The sequence below is a fragment of the Homalodisca vitripennis genome, chromosome 2 (genome assembly GCF_021130785.1).
Source record: "Homalodisca vitripennis isolate AUS2020 chromosome 2, UT_GWSS_2.1, whole genome shotgun sequence".
NCBI lineage: Eukaryota > Metazoa > Arthropoda > Insecta > Hemiptera > Cicadellidae > Homalodisca > Homalodisca vitripennis.
In genome coordinates, this window is record NC_060208.1 from 92,630,659 (window position 1) to 92,652,532 (window position 21,874).

Here is a 21,874-nt window from a genome sequence, read left to right on the forward strand (position 1 = left end):
AAAAGAGATAAAATGGCATTATATTGAAATATTTTATATTTACTTAACTAAGAGCGAGTAGGTTGTGACTAACATTTAGTAAAGATTTAATATAACGAATGTTGTCATACAATTATAGCGAAATTTTCATAAAGACTTAAAATTTTTTTAAATATATGTTTATGGTGGTGAATAATGTTTGAATCATTTTTCAACAGTTATGTCACTACTATTAACAGTTAAACTACTTACGGTAGTATGTTTCTTCAATTCAAATTACAGGATCTCTTCAGATGAACATGTTTCCAGATTCCATACGCCGTGCTAAGAGGAATGTGAGATGGAGGTTGACTAAGAATTCACATTCAATTAACCCTTACCACCACAGCTACATTGTGCAGAAAACTCGGTTGCTCCAATGAGCTTAGAGTTTATGTATAAAACATCGTATTGCACTCAACTGTGCAACTGATGAGACAATGAGTATACTTTTTGTTGTCTGGGTGTCTCTGATGTTAAAATTATACAAAGATATCATTTTGAGCTTCCTTGTCGCCTCTTTTTTTGGATCTCTTCAGACGAACATGACTCCACATTCCAGGAGTCAGGCTTGTGACAGCGTCAGAGTTCAAGCTCGCAATACGAGAAAGTTTACTGGAGGTAAATTAAAAATTTACAGTAACTTTATGATGCTCCCTATGATATTTTGGCAATTTACATATAAGTTAATGGAAACAATACTGTTATTCTTATTATATCCGTATTTACCAATTACATTACTATACACACACACAATATACGTAATCAAATTATTCGAAGTAGACCCGTTGCATTACAATTACTCTTATAATAGTGCTTTGCCCATTGCAAGAAAGTAGCTAGGACAAAACTTTTACTATATGATGTTTACAGTCTACAGTGCGAGTTAAATCTATATATACCCTCTGCTTACTTTTTGATGGATAAAGATGGAGGGATGGAAGTTCCGATTACTGACATAAGCATGTTTTTCAATCCGAAGTACTTTTAAAACTAGGCTACGACCCAATAAAGTATAAATTATACAATCTATTTAATATAAACTCTAAGTAAATTATTTATCTTTTCAAAACTATAGGTTAAATATATCAATTCATTGCAATACCATGCAATTAATAAAGGACAACTGCGTGAAAAATAGACTGCAACGACATAAACAACTTTATTCTTACAGTAAAAAGTCTACAGTGAAAAGTGTTCTAAAACAGTCGAACAATACTAAACTCTTACAAAGAAGTAATTTATTAAATAATTAATTGAATATTCTACTTTATCGAACCTAATAAATTTGATAGAAAGATTGAAGTCTGGATGGAAGATTAAAGCTTAGTTCTATATGTATTATTTCTCACAATAAAACTAAGAGAATAATGATCAGGTTTTACAACCACCTTCTTACCATGACGATCTACTTTGTGGTTAATTATATGTTTTGTAACATACGATTTTAAAGTAACAAACAGTTTAGGTAGAAAGATGTCTTACCATTTCAAATAGTACCCAAATGTACCAAGTGTCTTATTTCTGAAGTTTTGAAGACAGGGCATCCTTTATCGTTTACTCCTTTAGCCAGGTAACTTTGCAATTTCGCAGCTGAGGGAATATTTCACCGTCAGTTTGTCTGTGTCAGAGCGAGCACTTGTCAAACTTGATTACTTCCCCCACGGCTTTAACGAGTTCTAGAGTTTACCTTCACCAACCCATTTACCTTCATTTACCCTTAAACAAACTTTGCAAACCTAATTAGCCCCTAGTGACAAACATTTAGTGACAAAGGAAGCATCATATATGCTTCAGGAAGTAAGTTCTTCGCTTAATCTGGTACAGTTATCGATGAAATATACGAATATGGATAAGAAATCTAAATTGATGAGGTGTTAATAAACCACCAACAACAACAATTTACAATTTGGTATGTTACACCAGTTCAACTATTAATTGTATGGAGTGAGGTATCTACTTTACAGATTTACTAGCTGTTAACCGCGGCTTTGTCAGTAATTTTCAAAATAAAATTATTTATCCTAATTAAAAACACTTATTATTTTACATCTATGTGATATTTTTTAAATGTAAATAGGCAATCATCAGGCACATACTACTATTATTAGCAATAGTATTTAAATGTAATCTCCTACGGATAAAAAATATTAGAGGTTTAAATTTACTATTTCCTGTCTTTATGGTGTTATATTTGATAATGGTTTACTGCAACGATCAATATATATATATATATATATATATATATATATATATATAATATATCTCATTATGTTGATAAAAATGTTAAATAACAATGGATATCATCAACCAACATATTGAACACAAACTTTAATACCAATTAGGTTTAATAGTAAATTATTCATTACAATTTATGTTTAATTTATTTAACTATAACATTTATTAGTAAATTTTGTAGTGTTGCAATAAATATGTGTTCATGAACTAAGGTGAGAAAAATTTCTTTTAAAATATCTAAATATTTACATAAATTTACATGATTAAAACAAATGAGTGACTTTTCCAAATTGGTAACATTTAAATAAAATATATATGGAATAGGAAAATATTAATTTCAATATTAAACTATTTATTTGATTTCTACACATTATAATCTTTTCTTTTCATTACTTTAGGTACAGGTACCTTGGAATTGTAAATGAGACGTATTAAAATGATTAATGAACCCTGATATATAATACTACGTTCCTAAAATTAATACAAGATTTTCTTAACTTACATTTTGTTTGCACTTGACACTATTACGCCTAAAAGATTTTTCTCCGCACACAAACACAAGAACTGGCACTCCCGAACGTGGCTTTTCGAATCAACTCCTCGACTTCCTTCCTCTCCCTCGTTGTTCCTGATTTTTGGTGTTGGTGGTGATGCTCTCCTGATCACGCCTATGCCAAATCTCCCCATCATAATTGGTGAGTACCAATTTTTCATATCAGCATGGCTGTCCCTTACACCATCGCATGATTTTTAGAAATAAGCATTTCCGCTGCTTAAACAAGCATTTCCTGTTTGTTCATCATCGGTGTCTGGGCGGATGTGCGTATCCACTTACATCCGGAGGATGTTTGTTTCGAATTCCTTTCCAGCAACTATCTATACATTGATTCTATGAATTTTGTTATACTAATATACTAATAGGAACTTTTGTGTGAAATTTTGTCTTTCTAGCATTGCGGGGATATAGTCTTTTTTATAATTCTTCACTTAACCCTTATGAATGGTTGATCTTTCCAAAAATTCCTTATTTTTTGTTAATTCGTTTTCTTATATAAGACATGAGCTATATCTGTGCCTTATTTCAACTTTCTGGGATATCGTGAAGTTGGAGTATTAGTCATAACTGAGGGAATAAATGAGGCCTTTGTTAGGAAATAAAGCGCTTTTTGTACCAAACATATTTAATCAAATTAAAATAATTATTTTCTTTCGATCTCTTAAATCAACTCTAAATAATGAACAAAAATTGTTTAACCATAGACCCCTAATGAAAATGGTTTTAGTGTAATTTTAACTTTATATTTATGCACTATAAATACAATAAAATACAAATAGAAAATAGTGAATTTGATATGCATATTGATTTAATGGAGAAGTCATATTTTAGTTAAAACTAATATCGCATAAATAATACAATATTTTAATATTCATACCGAACATGTTTTCAACAATACAATACAGTAATGTTATTAAAAAAGGCCGTCTATTTTACGCAACGATGTATTTTAGTATGATTCTATATATTATGTTGAAAACTCATTTTAAAAGATTGTAAACATTCTAAACTCAATTTCTTTTTTCTCAGAGTCAAAATTATACCAGTCTGGGTCCCATCTTATGCTTTTTTCAGGGAAGATTCATTTCTATTTCGTTTTCTGTCTGCGTTTATATTGAGTCTCAAACCAAAGTGCCAATTTTTGTACACAACATGTTATATTTTTACAATATAATGATTAAATATTTAACCTTCAAATTAAACTCCATCTTAAATGAAGGATGGCTAAAAGTTTTCCAAGAGTTATGTTGAGCAATGTTTTATGTTTTATAAAACATCTAATATCATTCAACATAGTCGTTTCCACTACAAGTGCAGTATTATGATATGTATATTCCTATTTGTATCCGACTTAGTTTACAAATAATTTGAAAACAGATACGGTAAAAAGTACAATTAAAGAGTGCTAAATCACGAATTATAGATATTTGTATTTGATCAAAATCTTCTTACATGCTTTCTTAATACTGTACAATTTTACCATAAACTTCACAAATTCAGAAAGTTACCAACCGTACTACTACACCGAAACTCTGTGACCACCAGGCATATAGAACTGTTTTGTTAAAAAATAGCTGGCTTCTAGAAACTACTGACATGTGCAAACCTCAACTATGCCTATGGATGCTTTGGCTTCTATTTCCACCACTTTATTGTCTCTTTTTTAAATACATATAAACCAAAAGATGGTCATATTTTTTGTTACAATCTTACTAGATATTGAATCTCCCCCTCCTATCTACAACCACTTATTTAGAAAGATAAGTAAACCTACTATACAGTTAATAATATCAAGTACTAACCAGTTGAAAATTTATTAGTGTGCAGAACATAAATCCATTGGTTTGAAACATGTCAATCGGACTTTTTTACATTTTTGTGCAGTATTCATTCAACCTACATAAATGAAGTCGCAGTTACGTTATTAGCATGCAAAGATTTAGAAGTTAAAATATCACACGTAGTACGAATTTCTATCGTTAATATTATTAGCATGACAATTTATGTGCAACTCTCTCCATCTAATATTGAGAGATGCATAGACATTCTAATTTCCGGGGCACCTTATTAGGCACATAAAATCCCCTTAATGCCCAACATTCTGAGTTACCTTTTTAAAAATATTTATAAAAAAAAACCTTTAATTTAATTTAGAGTTCTACATTAGACTAAACATGCTCAAATAATATTTTGTTTTAACAATATATCCATATAATCTTCATTTTAGTTATGGACAGTTTATGGAGGATTCATAAAATTCCTTTTTTGGAAGTCCTTTCGTTACGTGATGGATTCCAGACTTCTGTATTTTCACCCCGATGCACACATCTCCTGCTGCACATTAAGAAACAATTCGTTTTCTCAGTGCAACCAATCAGAGCAGTGGCCTTGCATTCGAACAATTATGTTGGTATAATGGCGATTGGTACCATTTATGTCTCTTTCACCGGCAGACTGTTTCCCATGATGATTCTGCTAGTTCGCTTTCTCTGTACATCCTCATAACTCATCATTACATTCGTTTCCCTTTTGTTTCTAAAAACATTAATCCAACAAAATAACATCAAGTAGAGTTCTAATATTTACCACGTTTACTTATATGTTAGATCTATTTGTGTTTTTTTAATTATAGTTAGTACACATTTCATCTAGATTTTGTGTTCAATATGTTTACGACACCTTTAAACACAGTATTGAATTCCAAAATCCCACGTTAAAATCTCAATATTTTTATTATATGCGTTTATTTATTTATGTATTCTTCCAACGGAATTACACCAGTAGTACACGTAATAAGTTAAAAAGAGTATAAATGATTAATAGTACTAATAATATATACATAAATAATTCAATAACAAACCGTGTTAAAATAAATAATAAACAAAACAGCGAATTAGTAATAAATATAAGTAAGTTAAAAAAATAATAAATAAACAGGTAAAAAAACTAAGTCAATAATAAATAGTAAAATATAAAAACGAGCAACAGTAATAAATGTGTGGTGTATGACAAGAACTAAATAACCACTAAGTGATAAAAGTGTTGACAAATACAAAAGTAACAATATATAACTAGCAATATGCAATAAAGGATAATCAGGAACATGCGTAAACATAAATATTAATCAACAACATCTTAAATAATTTAACATTAAAATAAACATTAACTAAATCCACTACATGCATACCAGTGACGTGCGCGCGCGTCAGAAGTCTAGAGAGACCGCTGAGGTAAGCAGGATGGTAGCGTCTACGGAAGATGGTCATCAAACGAGTTCCTCTTGAAATAGAGAAGTCAAAGCCACTGAAGAGACCAGGGCAGCCAAGCAGTCCATTCATCAATTTGAAAAGAGTTATCAAGTCCGCGAACTGACGTCTTCTATGTAGAGGTAGGAGGAGGCGTTTCAACATTTCACGAAATAACGGCTGATTATCTGTGTATTTCGAACTTGGCGTGAGATTGGATTGACATTTTTGACAAACATATTACTCTATCAACAGTTCTCGACGTACATACCTCGAACCGGTCTCGTTGCGGAGGAGAGGAATCAGGCTACACGGCAGTGCAGCCAACATGTCGGAAAAATCCTTCCAGGCACCGTAAGAGACTCATTACACTCACGTTTTGGATATACATTGTACTGTTATTATTATAAACTGTTTAAATGGCAAAAGAAATTTTACTAAACATCGACTGTTTGTACTGAAATAATATTTTCTAATAAATCCGTCTAATAACCTCTTTTTCACAACGAAGGTTACGTTTCCTTAAACCTAATAATTTCCAACTTCCGTTAGCAAAAAATTCTTATATAACGTTTATCTCGTGACCCATTAATTTTATTCTTAATCACGCGGTCAATAGGCGTACTAATGTTTTTACTGAGTGTGTATAGGATTCCCTATGCAAGTCCAATAATTAAATGATATAAAAGTTGAATTTTGTTTAAGTAACTCACTCAAGAGAAGACTTTAATTTACCGTAATCACTCTAGGTCTAGAAGTTCTTTGTATAACGCATAAAATCTTGTACTTTAGTTTAAAAAACTTTAGCATACAAAGAGAATTAATAAGGTGGAACATTCTACAAAAGTAGAATATTTACTTCACAGACACAAAGCTTCAGACTAAGTGCATCAAAGAGCTTTGTACGTATTTCAAACATTCGTAAAAGCATTATTGCAATTAACATAAGCTAGCTTTGTGCTTTAACTGGGATCTTCCGACAGAGGATACTAGTTAGGATTAATGTATTAGAGTATATAAAATATCCCTGGCAAATGCAAGCACATAATCATGATATCAATGTTTATACAATGTATAAAACGTATTTTAGAGTGTTGTTAAGTGTGTAGTTGGTTACAAAAACTATACTTGACATATCAGCGATGTGTATACACACATATATTATATTGTTGTTAAGTTTCATAGGTTATTGGTTTCATTGATGTATTATATCTGTAAAATAAATAATACCAATAACCCTATAAAATTGACAAACAGTTTAATCACTTACATCACTTTCAAAGGTAATTAGAACGTAATTACATAACATTTCCTCAAAATCTAGTATTTTCTATCACTATGAAAATTTTAGTAAGCATAATTATTTGTATCTTTTGTACATCATCTGTAAATAGAAGGAGGAAAAGAAGCATTAAGACGAAAATACTATGATTTTAAATTGAGCAGATGTATCTGCTTAGCTGAAGTAATGCTCTACAGCTGTTTTTCCTTTGCAGGCAGGAAGGGTGAGGTTGTGGTTTAATGGATAGGTGATCTTATAACATAGTGAAGTTATGGAGAGGTGGACTCTTCAGGTTGCTTCAGTAGCAGATTCTCCTATCCTTGGTCCTGAAAATGTTTAAAAGGTTTTACAAAAACAAACTTCGTTGAATTTTACCAAAATTCTATAAAATAATTTTTACACATTGATGAATATTTATGTATTAATTTCCTTTTAAAGATTGTGCATTCCATAAAACCTCCTTAATTTCGGTAGCTACTAAAATAAACAGCATATATTTATAGCTGCATAGCTAGAAAATATTTACAAGTTGGATGCTCCTCAAAATTTGAGGTATCCAGATGCCCGGAGCTCCTTGACACCTTTTGAGTGTGTGTGTGTGTGTGTGTGTGTCGGCTGTTTTTGAGATATGTTGCTACAGATTTAGAAAGTGGCACTAGACAAGAAAGAAATCCATATTTTTATAATTATATACCTTTTTTGTTCGAAAAATTATAATGTTAATTTTTTTAATAATGATATACAAATTTAGATAATCATACACATACGCAAGTCAAAATTACTAAACCTAAATTTTGCATACGGTAGTTTCATTCACAGAACAAATGGCAGACAATATCAGCATCAGAACAATGCACATACGCTTGAATATTACATTTTACAGACAAATGGCTCTTATGTTCTTTGGCTCGCCTAAATGCTGAGATGTGTGAATTGCAATGCCAGGTGTTCCATATGCCAGCATTAAATTAAATGCAATTAAAAACTCCAAATCAAACACTAATTACAACAATTACCGATCTGATCTTACTCAAAATGAAGATTGTTGGTAGTTTTAATCTAAAGCGATATTTTAGCGTATTTCATTTCGTTCAGTCAGCTGCCTCCTGGAGGCAGCTGACAGGGGAGATAGTAAGACGCTCTATGTGATAACTAAAAGTCTCTCGAGAAGGAAAGCCTTTGCGGACAGTAAACCTATTAAAAGTAAAACAGGAGATTTGTTGGAGACGGAAGAGGCGCAGTTAAAACACGGTGGAGACAACATTTACAGGAAGTCCTAAACCGCACTGTAAACCAAAATGATGAAGAAGATAGAGAGCAAGATGCAAATGTTGCAATGGTAATGAACGAACAGGTTGGAATAGAAGTGAATGCACCAGGGGAAAGGCAAATTTCTGAAGCTATCAGAAAGCTGAAAAATTGTAAAGCCCCAGGAGAGGATAATATCCCAGGAGAGTTTTTAAAGCTGAATGCAGATGAAACAGCACTTTTTATCCAGCCCCTGATAACTGATATCTGGGAGAATGAATATGTGCCAAAAGATTGGAATACTGGTCTGTTGGTGAAAATACCAAAGAAGGGGAATCTAGCAGATTGCGACAACTGGAGAGGAATAACTCTCACATCGGTCCCGAGCAAGATACTTTGTAGAATAATTCTAAATAGAATAAGAGAGTCTGTAGATGACAAGCCAAGAGGAGAGCAAAGTGGTTTTAGGGCAGGAAAATCTTGTGCAGACCAGATCAACACACCTCAGTGTGTTGATCTGGTTATTGTATTCTCTCAAGTTATTGTAGAACAATTTACAGAGTATCAAGCAACACTATACCTTTCATTCATAGATTTTGAAAAAGCATTCGATAGTGTGGATAGAAGAAGAATATGGGAGGCAATGCAGACGTTTGGTATTCCCCAGAAAATAATAAATCTAGTTAGGGCATTGTATAGTGGTCATTCCTGCAAAATTGTGCATCATGGTAAAGTTTCTGAACCATTTCATGTACTTTCAGGAGTTAAACAAGGATGTATTTTGTCTCCTATTCTCTTTCTTATGGTTCTTGACGTTGTTTTGAGAGGGCGCTTAACAGACCGAGAGGTATACAATGAAGGTTGGCAGAGAGATTGGAAGATCTTGATTTTGCAGATGACCTATGTTTCCTTTCTCATATCTTTGGTGATATGCAGAGCAAGTTAAATGACCTCAGATTGGAAGCAGCTAGAGATGGACTCAGAATTAATGTTAAGAAGACAAAAGAAATCCGTGTCAATAGTCAAAACCAGGAAAATCTCAAGATCGGGGATGAAAGTATTGAGAGAGTTCCTAATTTCTGTTATTTGGGAAGCATGATAAGTGAAAATGGCGGGGCAGACGAGGACATAGCCAGCAGAATACGCAAGGCAAAGCAAGCCTTCTCACAATTGTGGCCTATTTTGAGATCGGCAGTGATAAGAAAAGGCACTAAGTTACGGATTTTTAATAGTAATTTGGAGTCGGTTCTCCTATAAGCCTGTGAAACATGGAAGGTAACGAAACGGCTCACAATGAAGATTCAGGTGTTTGTAAATCGCTGCCTACGTAATATTCACAGGATATGGTGGCCAGATACTGTGACAAACTAGGAACTATGGCGTAGGAGTGGGCAAGAACCAATCGAATTGACAATCCGACGCAGAAAATGGGGCTGGATAGGTCATACAATGAGACGAGACCATAACAACATAGCAAGACATAGTTATGATTGGAACCCTCAAGGCCATAGAAAAAAGGGCCGCCCAAGGATGACCTGGAGACGGACAGCAGAAAAAGAGTTGAGAACTGTACGAAAAACGTGAAGCAGATGGCTGAGAACAGAGACGAATGGCGTGACTTTGTGGCAGCCCTATGTTCCACCTAAGGAATAAAGGAAATAATCATAATCAATTCGTTCAAATTAAATCTAACTAATGAAGTAATAGAACAAATACATTTTACAATGATAAACAAGAAAGTTTCTTATTACATTTCTTTTAATGAAATATAAATGGACGTGGTAGTGAATAATTGTTAGTGTCTTAAGTAAGTTTTGTAGGAATTTACTTATTTTAAACTCTATCATTGCGTAATTACATAAAAATATTAAGCTATTTACGTTTAGCGTCATTCAATCAAGAATTTTCATATTCCGGGTGTTCACAGTTGAGCAAATGTTTACTCCAGCTACTGCAAAACATAGATAAACATTTTTAGAAATTGTAATTAACCAATACCCAGAACACATGTGCGTATTTTTATGTCTCTTAAGAAGATGGGTGTTAAAAATCTTGAAACGACTACACCTCTTAATGTAACATATTAAATGGTTTAATAAGTAACATTCATTCAAATATTTGGCTCTTGTAACATGAGTACATACATTTTGAGGTTTCAAGAACCCTAATAACCCCTTTAATATTTAGCCTTAATATTTTTATAAATATATAATAACATACAAACGATACAAGTTGACACTATGACCCTTGTAGTTTCTAACTCATTCAACCTGAACGTAATAGTTATTTAGGACTTAACATATGCCTAGAATATGTCTATTATATGAGATCTCGCTAAACATTATTCGTGAAGGTTGTTAGTGGTTTTAAAAACTGTTCTTGAAAATATAAAAAAAGACCAATCACTTTCAGCAGTCTTAACATATATTAAACAAAAATACAAATACTTTTGACTGTCTTATAACAAAATTTAAAACAGTTGATTCACATTTCAGCATAAATTATGACTCAACTAATGCTTAACATGTATATAAATTGATACGTATATTACATACACTACAAAACTTAAATTTTTTCGTTATCTCATAAGGATTCAGATGGCGAATATTCTGTGTGTGTGTGTGTGTGTGTGTGTGTGTGTGTGTGTGTGTGTGTGTGTGTGTGTGTGTGTGTGTGTGTGTGTGTGTGTGTGTGTGTGTGTGTGTGTGTGTGTGTGTGTGTGTGTGTGTGTGTGTGTGTGTGTGTGTGTGTGTGTGTGTGTGTGTGTGTGTGTGTGTGTGTGTGTGGTGTGTGTGTGTGTGTGTGTGTGTGTGTGTGTGTGTGTGTGTGTGTGTGTGTGTGTGTGTGTGTGATGTTTCTCCTATTGTTTACAGATAATGGGTGTTCAAAATTTACCTAATATAAACATTTACATTGGAATAACATGCATAACAGATAAAACCATTCAAAACGACGGTCATCGCATTTGGGTAAATTTTTTGTTTCGAGTACCTATTTCACAAGATAAATAAAAATTGAGACTTTTCAGGGAAGTTTTTTGTAATTTAAAGTAACATAAATTCCTAATTATTTTTCGATACATAATTATTCATTTTAAATGTTATCAGTGAATATGTAAAAGCACAATATTAAATTAATTACAACTAAATCAAGTCCACAGTGTTACAAATCATTTATATGGTTATGACATTTTTGTCTGTTAAAGTTTCAAGATTATGGTCATGGATACGTATTAAAATACCAACATTGACTGTTGTCCCATCAGTGTTACTAATAATGCATCGTCAGTTAGACATTTCAAGACGTGTGATCTACCGTTCTTCCGTCTGAGCCGGAGGGAGATATTTGTTTCCAATTCAATTAGGAAGTCTCCGGTTTACATCTGGGCCAGTTATCGGTTTCCTTAGTCTTGCGCTAGCAAGTACCCATGACCTCTAAATTTGTTTGTAACTCCGTCCTCCCACCAAATATAAATATTTCTCACTGTTTGTTTGTGGCTTAAGTAAAGGTTCGAACCTAAGTTATTTATTCTCTCTTTGATTTTAATATAGATTAATTTTTGTCATTGACAATGTAATGTTAACCAAAAGTTGCTTTGAAAATAGAACAAATCTCTTTCATGATAGATTTACGTCATTTATCTCTTGCCACTAAGTATTATTCCCCGTTACTGGTATTTTTAAAATATAATCATTTTGTAACTTTTATGATTAACTGGCCTTTTGCAAATTCGCTAGTACTTGTTTGTAAAATCTTTAACATACTCTGTATATTTTTCTACGTTGTAAAATTTAACTATAATCTATATAGTAATTAAATTGTTGAAATATTATTAAAAATTTAAATGTTTGTATAACGAAGGGTATAACTGAGCACTATAATATTATTTTATACCCCTATGGGGTTTTCTCCTTTTTTAAACTAACTAAGCTTTAAAGGCGTTTATTCACACCCTTACTCAAATTTTGCATTTTATCTGGATAAAACTTAATTTTACCAGAAGAAGTGGGTGTCATTACTAATATAATTAAAACTAATATTGTAATAAAAAGCACAAAGTTTTCTTTGTCCTGCACACAATTATTAACACGTAAGCTTCCTTTTCGCGCATTCATGATGACAGACTTAAAGACACGATTCAACATTTGTCTATATATTAGGATTCCAAAAAGGAATTAACGGTGTAGCTGACCTCATATGTAAGATTATGATATCAGAATATATTTTTAAGAACACAGTATCTCTCTTTGTAAGCATCTAACAACATTAAAACAAGATTTAACGCAGATAACAATAAGTTTTCTTTGTTAAAGAGAAGTTTGATATTGCAGCTTCCGTCTCAAAGTAATTAAACCACCTAAATAATTAATTCACTGACTTCCAGAGTCAATTTTGAAAAGTTCTAGGAACTTACATTTATTCTGAAGCATTCATAATTACTTATTCCTTTAACACCTTCACTGTTATTGTACGCCATATTGACAATGGCTACACTTCATTGGCTCTGCGCATAAGGTGTCTGCCGCAGTCAATGTGTTAAACATAGTAAGGCGAAGAGAGTTCTTATCTCTTACAATACTTTTTAATCTTCAGTTAACTAACTCATGTATCAGAATAAAAAATGATTTAATACTCTTCGACATTGATTGCAACAATTTATATGTACAAATAACTAATTAATTACTCGAAAATGATCCGGATATAGGGATACCCCCTAAGTCTATCACATATATGAGGAATTCCTCGTAAATTGTGATGAATTTAATACAATAACCTCGTTAAACTGAAATTCGCTTTGTTTACAAACCTTAACATTCAAATGAACATTGCATTAATTCTGCAGCTAGTAAGGATTCCATACAATTTCAATATTGTGTAACTACCAGGCAGAGTATTGTGACCAGATCACTTAGTATCACTGTGTTAGTATCGTGGAGAAACAACTAAGTGATGCTGACCAAATAATGTACATCCGTCTATCTAGTTGAGAAAAGCTGTTATTCTGTCACTTTTTTGTGTCCAAGGTATTGAACTATCAGCTTTACACAAAATCCATCACACACGTCATCCTACTCTATTCTATAGCTCTAATACTAAGCGAAATTCTTTAGTTTCCATTAGCTATAAATAACTATCTGAACGTTAAAAAATAGAAAACCATAGTTCAAACATTGACATATATATATAGCTCGTGTATACTAATAACCTGCTTGGCAGTCTATCTTGATGTCTCAGTTCGATTACTAACATTAAGAATTCTTGTAGCAAATAGAAACTACTGATATATGTGTTTTGTGTGTTTGTGTGTGTACAGGTTTGATATAATAGGTATAGGAATGGCGGAAATATAACCTCACGTGGGCGGAAGGGTAGGGTTACCGCCCCTACCATTTACCTACCAGAAGAAAGGGAAGTCCTAAAACTTAGAAAACAAGACAAAAATGTTTTTTTTTTTGCGTATCTGATATGCAGGGAATGTATCCCGCAAACAAAAAAACGTGCTTGTTTTTTCAGGTATGTTCCATCCACTATTATACACTCTTAATATCCCTAGGCCTTTTATTATAAACGCCTTTCTATTAAACATATTTTCAACACAATTGTATGAACGTTTTATGGAATTAATCATAACTTAGAATTTATATTTTTCGAAACAGCAGACTAGAATTCAAAATTTGGCAAGAAGCTACCAGAAGTCGGTTCTTAGTAGAGACTGACTCCTATAAAAGGCTATGGCATAGAGCCCATTTAGTTAACTAACCGTGTCCAAGCCGTGATGCCAGAACTGGGTACTACCAGAGTAAGTGAAAGTGCACCAGAAGCCAAGACCTGCAAGACGGCGAGACTTTCCAGAGACTTTGAAACTCTAGAGACTAAGATATCCGAAAGGCTGAGAGGTGCTAGTAGCCAAACCTACTAGACGCCAGGACCTACCGGAGGCCGGGAGTTCCAAGATGCTGAAACCTCTTGAAGACTAGAAACTGAGAAATGTAGGGAACTGACAGAAACTGGGATCTGCCCGAGGACTAGAATTGACCAAGACCAGGAGCTCCTAGAGGTTGATAGCATTTTGAATGTGATAAGTCCCAAAATAAAGAACGTGGCTGAGGGTGGAAACTCCCGGAGGGCGGTAGCTTGATGTGTTAATGTGATAGATTAGTGCACCTTCTCGTTGTTTTTTATGAAGACCAGGTGGTTCGGTGACGTACGTTTCAATATACCATCTTACGAACTGCAAAGGAAATTTACCTCAATCTTGTGGCCGATTATAGGAGTTTTTGTTACACTATAGTTAGGGTTTTTTTGGTATTATGTTTCATTCTATGATCAGAGAAATAACCAAATATCTTATTGAATTTTAGCTAAATCATGTTATTAAGTAATACAGGCATGGAAAATTTCTTTTTAGGAAATACGTTTATCTAACATTTTATCTTTGAAATGTCTTATTGGTTCTCTTATAACATTTTTGGAAGAAAGGTAGTTTCTTAGATATCACAAGTTAAAAGTCAGTGTTGACCGTTAGAACGAAGTACTTAAGAAAGTCCATTTGTAACTACAAAACTCGAAACAGAACTGCCAAGTTCTCTCTTTCCACACTTCAAAAGTGCCACAACAAACCTTACTGCTCTTGAACTGAAGTGGAAAATGATTCCGATTTATTTCTGAAACTGAAAACTTATAAGAGGTTTGTCTACTCTTTGTTCTACTCAGAGAGGTCCATTATATTGGCGTCGTGGGAATAATATGTACTTTACGTTGCTCATCGTATTAACAACAGTTTCTATGAGCGCATTGACAAAGTTACTCATGTGCAATATAGTGCAATCCCTTAGTAGGCTAATGGCCAACGTCGGTGGTCCCAGGTCTAGCCGAAGACGGCTCCTCATGTCTGCAGTCCAGTCCGTCCTCCTGTACGGAGCTGAGGTGTGGGCAGATGCATTAAACAAGGAGGTGTATCGGATGCGGCTTGCTCGGGTGCAGCGACAAGCAGCTCTCAGAGTCGCATCAGCATATCGTACAGTTTCTGAGCCTGCCGTCCTGGTGATTGCTGGAGTCATCCCGGTCAAACTTCTGGCTGAGGAGAGGAAAGCAATATACCAGCGAAAAGGCGAGATCGGCAAGGAACGTGCCACATCAGAAGAGCGCACCCGCACCTACCGGCAATGGCAGGAGTTGTGGGATCAAGAGACCCGAGGACGTTGGACAGCACGGCTGATACCGATGGTCCAGCTCTGGGTGAAACGGCGACATGGTGAGGTGGACTATTACCTCACCCAGTTTCTCACCGGTCATGGATATTTTCAGTCCTACCTTTTCTTGATGCGAAAGACCGGTTCACCGGACTGCATTTATTGCCCGGGTGTTCCCGATGATGCGGAGCATACATTCTTCCGCTGCCCACATTGGGAAAGGCCCCGCCTTGAGGCAACACGCACTCTGGGTGTTTTTTCGGTGGACTCTGTCTGTCAAGTGATGCTGGAGGGTCAGGACAACTGGAACTGTGTGTCTCATTTTGTCCAGGGTATTCTCCGCGCTAAAAAGATAGATCTAGACCTAAATGCGGTTTAGACCTTTGACTTTCTGATGGCTGGATAGGCGCGAGCCCTGAGTGCTTAGGTAAAATTCAGACCTAACCTGAAGTAATGTGACAAACAGTTTCCGGGTTGGGATCCTGAAGTATAGAGGAGGTTTTTAGTGGGTAGTTTACCACCTTGTGAGAGTCCCACACTACAGGCTGGCCACCTGTGTGCGTAAACGCATTTTCCTTCCTCTCCCAAAAAAAAAAAAAAAAAAAAAAAAAAAAAAAATTGACAAAGTTACTTCTTTTGTAATTTGGCATACGGTAAGTAATGTTTAGCATATTAGTAAGCCTTAATGTTAACTAAAAAATACAAATCTGCACTCATACTTGTAGAAGTGTTTTCCATGATAATGGTATAGAATTATCCTTCCATATTTGTATAATTAAAAACAATATAACATGTTAAAAAATTGTGTATGTTAGGACTGATTCCAAAAGTATTGGAAAAAGGTACTTTACCTTACTTTGGAGAGTTCAATACATTAAAGTCTCAATTAACTGAACCACATTCAACCGAATTGTATTGCAGATTAACCGCATAATATTAAAACAAAATATGTGTTGTGTTTTCCATTATAGATCAATCACGGCTATTTAATAAATTCAGTACATCGCAAAACTCTATGTATTTACAATGCAGTACCCAGGAAAAAAGGATGAAAAAGAACAATAATTTTGTTTAATACACGTGTATTTATTAAATAGGAACAGTTACACGTGTTATTTCGTATTTTCATTACGACGAATCATAAATGTCACATCGAATATTGTTTAGTAAATTTCAGATATATCATGCATCTTATAAAATATGTTTATTAAACCTAACACAATATTATAATAAGTGTATATATTAGTGCTTGAGTCTGATATAAAACATCTTAATTTAGAGAAAAAATACCGTCAGATTGATAACAGTGTAAATAAACAAATTAAAAATTATTATAGCAGGCCTTTCTTTATAATTGTATTATTTTATAATAACAAAACACTCTGGGGAAAGAAGCTTTAGATTGATGAGATATCCACCAACTGCGAGTATTCGCAGATCTGAAAGTAATCTAATATATGCAAATTGAAAAATCAAATTCAAATATATAACTGATGGCGTTTTTATTACTGTTTTGACCGGCTGCTGTCATCGCTTCGTAAGTAAAATTGAAAATTGTTATTTATAGCTTTGTTTTACTGTGAGCTTTAAACAAAGTTATAAGCTTGTTATTATAGTGCATTATACAATAACATTTGTAGTCATTCATTGTTATTTATGAAAACAGTCAGCCTGAAACTTACTAATTTCATATAGAAGTTTCTTCCTCTTAATTAAGGAGATCTGATTATGACATCATAATCACCACCTCCATAACAGTACGCTCAACTGTAGCGTCATTACGTAAATACGAATAAGTATATGGTGTATTCAAATGTGTGAGGGTACGATTGTTATATATATGAAATCATTACTGCAGAATTTCTGTTTTTATTTTATTACTGTTAATTGGTATAAATAATGAATAAAAATTTCAGGGTGCCTACGGAAATGTGGGTTGTGTACAATCAAGTGATAGTCATCATCGTTAACGATAACAGTAACGTCATATTTTCACATTGAAAACAGTTTATAAAGTAAAGAATCTCAAACATTGACGTGGGATATTTGTTATGAAGTGTTTTAGCACTTATTTTTGTGTAGAGATGTTGAGCATCACTTATATATTTTGAGCGTGACCACATTCATTTTAATCTTAATAACATTTATTGCGTAAGTCTAATTTCATGTATTTTTTCACCTACGAAATTATTTATTTATTTTGTAAACAAGAACAGTGCTGTATCAAGAATGAATAAAAGGCAAGTATGTCGTATAAGAATAGTTGTTTTTATAATTTACTCACCATAATTTTAATTCCATCCATTGGAAATTATTCATTTTAAACGGAAAGGGGTAAAACAGTTTTGTAAAATTGTTGTATGTGAAACTCCTTTAAAGGAAATATAATTCAATACAACACTACATCAAAATATTTTAAATCAAACTTCGGTAAAAATTTCAAGTTTTGGTATGTATTATTTAATATTTCTAAAGAGATATTACCGTATATTTATCTTAAAATTACACGCAATCCTGAGGATTTCTACTTAAAACTTAAATATTTTATGTTCAAATGATTTTACTGCAATATAATTAAACTTTAATTTAAGGAGTACAATTTTTAAAGGATACACACAAACAAGTTTTACCGCATTTCACGAATTGTACAAGTTTTATTTCACATTCGTTGAGCTTAAAACTTAACTCTTTTCTTGACAATAGACTCTTTTCCTGGGAGTCAGAGTGATGTATCGGAATTGATACTTGCTAAGTAAAGAGGTTTCCAGGCTATGTGGTTTTATACCTTTTAAATTAGGATCTCTTAAAAGATTGTAATCTTATATTACTAGTGGTATGCCTGAATATCAGAACCAAATGAAGGCGACAGGAGTTTTTCAAACATTTGCCATCTTTCAGTGATACAAAAATCAGTAACACCACGTTTCGAGCTGTGCATTCTGATCTGTTTCTTAGAATAATAACACTTAACTACAATATAAGTCAAAATAAACTAAAGACACCACAGTGTTGTGATACACCTAAATTAGAAATTACAATAAACATGTCCTGTTTAAAATCCATGCTCTCTCACATAGCTTGATAAAACCAACCCTAATTATTATCTTCTGCGCTAATTAATATACCTGTAGAGCAAAATACGTCTGCACTCAATATCCAACGACAGAGTTCATTTTACAAGTACAAACATATTATATAGCATTAAACAGATAACCTCAAATTTCATGTAGTAAAATGAGGTGTGTATTTTTTTTAACGCGACTTACGAGACGTCCTGTGAAATTCTATGATTTCATCTTAACTTACTTAAAATAACTTGTATTTCTAAGCGCTGCTATTATTAATACATCTTGGGCATAAAAAGTCAGTCATCTAATTGAATTTACTTGAATTCTAAATATTCAACTTTTAAATAAAGTTATTTATAAATAAAACTACATGAACACAAGTCTTGAGCTGAATTATTTATTCACTCGTAGATAGTAAAACTGCTTTATTAAATAGGACCCTGAATAATTTAATCTAGCTAAACATTAAACGTAACAAATATACCTTCATAATAATACAAGTCTTTACCAAAAAGCATTTAATAGCCCCTAATATAAAAATTCTAAATCTAATTCGTTACTCTTTAGAAATAAAAACAAATCGCCTTCTTAAATACATTTAAACAAATACAAAACCTTTAGTAGTTTTCGTCATTGGAGTTTAGTTTTTACGATACAAGAAAAATTATAAAAATCTAAATATTAATTTTAATCATTACCAAATTTTTAAGTGACAATAGACTATTTCACTAATATACATAAAATATTATAATTTTCTACAAAACATATACACGATAACGAAACATAATAATAGTAATAACTAAAACCGTCTTTCTAGTCAATGATTGTGTATTCTATTAAATTCTTCTACATGTGGAAAACCAATTTTAAAAGTCTGTAAGAAACTTCAGAACTTCAATTTATTTGAGTCTCAGAGTCAAAGTTGTACCAGTCTGTGTCCCATCTTATGCTTTATTCAAGGAAGACTTATTTTCATTCGGTCCTCTGTCAGCATACATATTGCATTTTAAATCAAACTGATGGTGATTGTTTCCAATCTGTTATATTTTGTAATTCTTTTAACGTTTCAGTAGTATAAAGAGATTCATTTATACATGATAAGTAAAAAATTCTTACCATATATCTATCTATAAAAATAAAACTAAGAATATCATTTATTTAAATTGGTTATATTGCAGCACAAACAAGTACTAGTACTAAACATATCAAATGGACTATCCTGGATTTATATTTGTTTTTCGAGTACTCCTGAATATTTATATACAAATTATTGAATCTACAGAAAGACATTCAAACGAAAGAGTTAATCAATAAATAAATATGTGAATATTATATAATATGTGAATCCAAAGTATATAATCGATCCAAAATGTACACATATCAACCTTTGCGAATGTTTATACTCATGCCAATTGCTAAAGACATTTTAATTACAGGAGGAGTAGCACCATATTCACTGTACATCTTAAGGTTCCTATCAGAGTTTCATTTTATTTTAAGAAGTTAATTTGATTTTGAAAATATCAATTCTTTGTAATATTCACTTTAACTTTCGTTGTTAAAATTTCGTTCCGCCGCTTTGAAACCAACTTCTACTTCTTTAACTTCAAATTTACATTAACATTTTCTGCGTAGAATATCAGTAATTCTTTAGTTGAGGACCTCCAATTTTAGGGAGGGTTCTTGAAAATTTCCCGCGTGGAATTGTTCTCATTCACGTCTTTTATTCACTACATGAGCATTTCTCGCACTTATGTACCTTCCGGTGCTCCGCTCTCTGCTTCGTCACGATCTTTCCTCTTATCAATGAAGCTAATCAAAGTAATGACCGTTTATTTCATCAACCCGATTAGCAGCACGTGAGTCAGGTTCACCAGCAAACCTTTTCCAGAGTGATGATCTACTGGTTCGCTTTCTCTGAATAACACTAGTAACTACTCATCTGAACATTAGTTTGCTTTTCGGAAACACCAAATCCGACAAAATGGCATCACAACTGATTCAGATATCTATTGGATTTCCTCATTTGTTACATCTGATTTAAGTTTATTTATAATATTAATGTTCCTCTGCACAGCCAGTTTACGACACACAGAAATAAAATACTGGGATGGATAAATTCAACATTATAAATAGGTTTAAAATTTCAAGTTTTAAAAATATTGTCATTGCTTGAGTTTTTGAATATTTCTAATAATTTTCTGTACAAGTAACATTCCAAAACTCCAATAATTCTATAGTAATTTAGTTTATTTAGAATGTGAGTAGTTGTCTCAAATGTTCACAGCTTAAGCTACAGTTAATTAATCACAGATTTGCTTCTACAGTTTTCTTTTACCAGTAAATATATTTTCTTGGAGACATAAGTGAAACATGTTTGTTTGTTGTCTCGTCAGAGTTATTAATTCGATCGAACTTGTGTTTGATACATGGTAGTAGTATGTTACTTCATGTCGCGTAACGCTCATTTCATTCTCGAGGAGTCCGGCGGATAAATAGACAATCATACAAAAAATCAATTTTATACGTCTCCCTTGACATATGAAAGAGAAGTTGTGTTGATTCCATGGATTGACATATATCATCATGGAACTCAGTGTTGCCTACACAAACAGAAATGAATGTTCATGCAAACTTTGACATCTATAGGTCAGTTTGTTTTTATATTTCGTGCAGATACACAGACAGACAGAAATAAAATTTTGCATTTCTTCGAATCATAGGCTTCAATGACGCTTAGCCAATAAACCATAAACAAATACAATGGAGTGGTGTTATTAAACTAAACAGTATGAGTTTAGACGTTTTACTACAAACCAAAAGTTTACGTACTCAACCCAAATTTCACCTTTCTTTACTACATGCAATTGGAGCTACTAACAACTGATTTCTTCAGTAATTAAAGAACAATATTCGTTCCAACAATCTCAATAATTTCTGAGGAATTTATCATCCAAGGCCTTAAAGCAGATGGTCTATCATTAGATGTTAATCTATTGTGATTAGTTGGCTCAAGTCCCTTACGC